The sequence below is a fragment of the Chinchilla lanigera genome, unplaced genomic scaffold (genome assembly GCF_000276665.1).
Source record: "Chinchilla lanigera isolate Chin_1 unplaced genomic scaffold, ChiLan1.0 scaffold00128, whole genome shotgun sequence".
NCBI classification, from domain to species: Eukaryota; Metazoa; Chordata; class Mammalia; order Rodentia; family Chinchillidae; genus Chinchilla; species Chinchilla lanigera.
The window spans coordinates 292,964-299,777 of NW_004955529.1; the positions used below are offsets into that span (position 1 = coordinate 292,964).

At 35.9% G+C, this 6,814-nt stretch overlaps 1 pseudogene; it reads left to right on the plus strand.

Moving 5' to 3' along the window:
• Window positions 1-1,285, plus strand: part of LOC102025722 — a 1,810-nt pseudogene extending 525 nt beyond the window's left edge.
• The last annotated feature ends 5,529 nt before the right edge of the window (window positions 1,286-6,814 follow it).

Consider the following 6,814-nt stretch of genomic DNA (forward strand, 5'->3'; position numbering starts at 1 on the left):
TACAGTAGATATTTCAGTGATGTTGATTACCAAGGACATGAAGAGGACTGCAGTTTTTCTCATGATCAAAGAAGTGGTCCCCCTCAGAGAGAAGCTGAATTTGGCTATCCATGGTCAAGATATAATGATTCTGCAAGCTGCCAGAGTGAATATAGTCACATAAGAGATGACTTCAGACCAAAACGTTTCTACTCTTCCCGTTATACGAGAGACCAGACTTCTGATACAAGGGATCCTCCTTTTTGCCAAGAGTCGTCTGCAGGCAGAAAAGACCATGCAGTTGTTAATACTGTGCCACAGCAACCATCACTACTGGAAAAAAGACCTCCACTGCTAGACAGACCTGGGAAGGGAAGCTACACCAGATATTACAGTGATGTCGGTCCCCAAGAATATGGTGAGGGCAGCAGTTTTTCTCCTGATCGAAGAAGTTGCCCACCTCAGAGAGGAGAAGAACCTGGCTATCAGCCATCAAGATATGACCACTTTGCAAGCTGCCAGAGTGATTGCAGGTACATGAGAGATAACTTTACAAGAAAAAGTGCCTACTCTTCCCATTATATGAGAGATCAATCTCCTCCTACAAAGGATCCTCCATCTTTCTGAGAATCACTGGTAGGCCAAAAGGAGTCTAGGCACATCAGATCTCTTTCTAGTGTCACAAGCAGAAGCTGCTCTGCAGTCCAAAAGAAAACGGACTCTTCCCACCAACATCAGCATACACATAAAGAGAGAAGTGACCAGTCTTTGAAAACATCAACATACACTTCAATCACAAGTCCAACAGCAGGTCTTTCATCAAAGGTGCTATATGAACCCAGCAGGAAAACTGAGAAGGAACTTGCTGAGGCTGAAAGCTCTGAGGAAAAGCTAAGGACATCACAGCAGAAAAACTTGCCTGGAATTTCAGAGGGTCAGGTGCAGCCTGCAGCACCATTATGCACTGAAAAGCCAGAGGAACCAGAGAACAATGCAGCAAACACTACAAAATTTCTTGAAGACAGCTCAGCAGTTGCCCAAAAGCAATACCATCAAAGGTGGAAGAGATTCAACAGACTTATCAACAGTACAGCAAAGTTTTCGGAATGGTGGTGAGAAAGTTCACTGAAAAAGATCCTTCTCTAGAAAAGTCTATACAGCTTGCACTGAGGAAGAGTTTACAGAAGATAAGGAAGAGTGTGTTGAAGAACACAAGCATTTCATTGCAGAGTATGAAACTTCTACTCAAGATTTTGGAAAGACTTTTTATAGTACACAGTGGATTGGCAAGAAAAAAAGTTTCTAGATTATTTTCCTGGATGGTGTAAATACATACTAGATGAAATTTTTGTGATGAAGAGAAATACTTTGTGCCTTTTCAATAACAAATAAATGCCTAAAACAATGTGTGTGAAATCTTTCAGTTATCATTTTTTGTAATTGTAGAACCTACTATTCCATATTAATCTTCCACCCCCAAAATGATGACCAGTTAATTGTTTAAGCTTTGAAGAAGCAGTTCTGGAGGGTAGTTTTCTGAACTTTCTCACTTTGCATAGTCTCCCAAATGTGTGATTTGTTTGGTCACATAAATGTAACTTTCAGGTTAAAGATCATTCCAGCTAAACAGTAGTAGTGTTTTCATATTTCATAGAGAGTGATACTATGTGGAAATATTGCAATTCTGAGTTGTGATTTTTATTATCCTGTTGCTTGCTTGTCTGAGGTTACATAAATTTTAATATGCTAAAGTATACTATCATAAAAAGTGAGTACTTTGATATCTAAAAGGATATTTGCTTTGGGAATTGTTCTCACTCAGTGAAAACCCAGCTTCTAAAGCCTCTGAAAGACATAAGAATGTCGTTAGGAAATAAACTCAATTTTCCCTTCCATAAAAGTACTCCTAAAGCTCTTATCTACTTATACATCTTAGTTTCATGTACAAGACTAAGACACAGAGTCATCTGACATGGAAATTGAGGAGTACTTGAAAACCTTTTTGATTACCTGAGAATAAGAGTTTAAATATGTAAGTACTGTGGTTTTGTTTTTATAAGCCCATATGCCCTACATCAAAGTGATTAACACAATGCTCAGAATGAAATCATTTATGGATTTTTGGGGGCCTTACTTTGTGATTTTGTGAGATCTTTCAACTGGTGACTTTGAGAGGTACTTTGTCTTTCCTGTGTGTTTGTGGAAAAAACACAGACAAAATATGACATAAGCCCAGGACAGTACCCCTTTACCAAGTAGCCTGGCTGAGTAGTCCTTCATGAGTCAGTCATCAAATCACGGGTTAGTTAAGAATCTTAACTGGGACAGTGGCGAGACTGCACTCGTTTCCTGGGCACTTCCATCACTCAACTGGCACAGAGCCAAAATATCAAATTCTGAACCATGCGTTAACAAATCATATTTCATCATTATTACTGGATTTGTTATCTGCATGTCTTTCCATTCCCAATCAGTTCACATTACATTTAGTGGCCTCTTGATATCATCTAAAGAGCTCCTCCAGAGAACAGTAAGACTATTTTCAAAGTGGAAAGAGCAATATAGTTTTAGTGGATCCTAAGCCACATAGTATGTACTAGGCCATTTCACAATTTTAGATATTAATTTAGGACAATATTTATTTTTTTGATATTTTGTAAGTGAGACAATTTTGAGTTTTTATTTTTGCCACTGAGGTATAGTACTTATCTTTTATAAAACATAAGCCCATGAAAACCCATGTATGATTAGTGATAGTCTCCCTTTTAGGAGAGAAGCTGTTGAAGTCATCTTCAGAAAGACTGCTGATTTTCCCAGTGTTTCTTTTTCTAAAAATATTCCAGGCCTAGGACTCAGTTCCTTTATTCAAGGTATGAAAAGTTTAGAAATAAAGCCTGAGAAGTTTCCAGAGGCAAAAGAATCATCCACTTTGTTAAAATTTATTAAAAAGTCATGCTAACATATTTTTAGATATAGGTTCAACTGGTGATTTGTTGCATTGCCTCAAATTACATTTAACTTTCAAAGCTGTTCATAGTGTTCTTTCAGCATTATTACACTAGGCTTGTCAGTGTTGACTTTTTAAAATATATTTTAAAGCCTAAATTTAGGTAAATTCAGATGTATAACAGATTATGTATTTTGCAAAGTGTTCTGATTGAAGTGATTTGTGTATAAATTATCCATTGTTTTTGCATACAGCCCGTTGATGTGATAAAAGTTTCATTATCTTTCCTGAAGCCTTGATAATTAAGAGGATAAAGCAGGTATTGTAAAGCTTTTTATGAAATTTGAAAGTACAAAATATAGTAACTCAGTTAACAAAAAAAAGAAAGCTATTAGAGAAAATTGTAACTCATAAAGGCAAGCCTATTAGTATAAGGACAAATTTCTCAATCAAATCTTGTAAGTCAAGAGAGCTTCACACGGTTTTTCAACAACCACCCCATAAGACACCAGGTCGCAGCCAAGACTATTATAATCTGCAAAATTAGCCTTCAAAGCTGTTGGCAAAATAATTTTAACAAAAAGAGAATCTAAAGAAATTGAAACAACCAAACCACCTTTATAGAAATTAACTCCTGTGCTAAATCCAAACAGACGCAGCAAGGCAAACATCAGCAGTGTTCAAATGACATAATACACCTAAGTTGAGTAGTTAAATGAAAGGAACAAAGAAAGGAAGGTGGCATACAAAACTAGTAGAATAACAGCATTGATACAGACAGGCACGCTGGAACTAAAGCCAAGTCCTAACTATGTGCTGTATGCACCACACATACCTAATACATTAAACAAACAAACAAACAAAAACTGAAAAAAAAAATGACAGAAAGCAATACTCCATGTAACCTGAACAGAAAAAAATCCAGGAGTGTACGTGGTAATTTCACACAAAGTAGAATCCAACTCAATGCTGCTCAGAAGAGACAAAGAAGTATCAGTGCATAGTCAGCTTCTGTCTGGGGTGACAGGTCCTGAGAAGGAGGTGTGGCAGATGAAAAGAAAAACAAGAGAGACAAAGTTATGGGTTGAGGGGCCCACCGCCTCTAGGACTGGAGTCTGGATTACAATCTTCTGTAGCCTTTTATTGGGATACAAACAAAAATAGCAACAGGGAAAGTGGGAGGAATCATTAACAGGGTGAGCAAGAAGAATACAGTTTAATTGTCACAGAAACTATACTTTGACTCAGTTAGCCATCATGTTATCATTCCTTCAGGCATATCTCAGCAAAGCATCTAGTGCTGATCCAGCAGCTTTCCACAGAGACTAAGGTCCTGCTATCATTTCCTTTTACACTGATGCTTTTGCTAAGCTTCCTCCAGAATCAAACAGTTAATCAGGCTCCAAGTCCCACATAGGTAATATACTAAAAGATAAACTATAGAATGTCCTTCTCCACAAAGAAGATCATACTACACAATAATGAAGAGAATAATTCAGCAGGAGGAATAATTTTAAGTATTTATGTACCGATAATTGGTACACCTAATCTCTTAAAAGAAAAACTACTAGGCATAAAATTCCTAAAGAACAGATACACATCAATACATTCATAGTGGAAGACTTCAATGCTCACTCTCACAAATAGGTCAAATAAACAAAATCAGAAAACACTTTAAAGCTTACAAGTACAGATAGAAATCTGTGTAGACATAAACATACAGTGTCACACAAACACGGACAACATGCTCATTTGCCAAACTATACAAGAGTCATGATATTCTGGGCAGAAAAATCTTAGAGTGGTTAGTATTATCAAAAAGTATGCTAAGAAGGAAGCACAAAATTTATAGAACTAGTAATCTAGATCTGCACTTGCACATTTTGGGAAAGCAAACACATCTTTATTTTTCTAATTCTAAGACCAATTAATATTAACTGACTAATCATTATTTACAGTCTTGGTAGTTACAAGTCTTTTACTTATATCATCTCAACTAATGGCTGCATTAATCAATTAACAAAAGTACATTATAATCTATTTTACATTGAGCAAACGGATGCACAGAATATGTGTACGGATACAACATTAAAACCAGGTGTTAGATTTAAAGAATCTAACTACAAAATTGCATCTACTACATTGCAACTTCCTCCTATAACACCCAAAACTTTCAGTAAATAGTGGTTTTGCACAGAGAAAAACCAACAAGATTGGAAGACAATTCAACTATATGTGAAATGCATTTGTACTTTTAAGGTCAATAACTTTAAAACTAGTTTCAAATCTAAATCTTATATATTGTAATTATTAACTTTATGGATATGAAAGCCATTCTTGAATTAATTTGAAGGCATAATCATTCAGAATAATTGTTAAATTTTTTGGAAAACAGTGTAATACTTACCTGCTGCTCATCTTCAGAGTCACTCACTTCTTCACTAATGGCTGATTCTTGAAATAGCAGAATCTTCTAATCTTAGCTGCTCACTTGAAGTTAAAAACATATTAAATTGTTGAACATTTTAAAAAAGAAATGAAATGAACTTAATATACCAATTAAGTTCACCTGAGAAGTTTGGTAACTGTAATAACATCAGGAATCCCCATAAATGCACTGTACATCATAAAGCAGTGGTTGTGAAAGAATGGCATGGGTGCCGCAACAGGCTGTTTACATCACTGAAAGCTCAAAAAGGTTCACCATCACTGTCACGCAGAGTACACTAGTTAATGATGTAAGTGGTACAGGTTGAACATTCCTAGCCTCAAAAAACTGAAATCTGAAATTCTGCAAAATACAAAACTTTCTTAGTGTCAACATGATTCCACAGTTGGAAAATTTGATATCTGACACATGTGGTAAGCCACAGTCAAAATTTAGGTACACCAGCAATACTTTATAAAATTACTCTGGACTATATGTATAAGATATATATAAGAAATATGATATTCCACCCTTAAACTGTGCATTCCTTTATTTTTCTGTAATCCTTCTTGAATTCCACTGACACATACATTTCCCTTTTTGATACAATTTCCATAAAATTTATGAAATTTCTTCATTCTATTTCCTTCTGAGTATTTTCCTGACAATTGATGAACTTCCTTATAATAATTATTTGAATTCTTTCACAGACATTTTATACATCTCTTTATGGCCAATGATTTGCACTTTATTCTGTCCATTTTGTGGCATCATTTTTCTTGATCCACAGAGATGTGTGTTGATATCTGTTCATTGGAGGAGAAGGTACTCCTTCTAGTCTAATCACTCTGAATACCTGGGAACAACTTCCAATAGTAAGCCTACTCAGAAATTCTAAACCAACTACCCATTGTGGTCCCTCAGCCTACCTATTACAGCAATAACTCTTACAACACTAGGCAAGACCAGGACTGCCATTGTCGTCAAAATGTTTGGGTGGAATTCATGACCACCAATGTTGATACAGTATTGTGCTGGAATCCAAGTTTCCAGTTGCTGAATCTTGCCTATTGATAAAGATTGTTCAGAGCCAAAGGCAACAATAGTTGAAAGGTTGGTATATAAGCTAGAACTCAGGCTATCTTGATGGTGTTAAAGAAAATGTACAGTACCATGTAGACCTAGAGACTATGGGTACAATTCTGGCTTCAGGAACTGTTAGGACTGCCTGATGTTTTAATGGTGTTGGGCCCACTATTGAGTTCCAAGACAATGTTACATTTACTTCCTACTTTCCCAAGTAGGTGGGTATCTTTGCTCTCTTGTATGGGTTGAGGTAGCAATAACATAGTTAATGTCTTTCTACGTTTTTCAATGCACGTTTTCTGATTTTATGATTTAACCATACACTAGGATCTTTTACCTAGATTCAATTGCTTTGATTAATTAATTTTCATTGT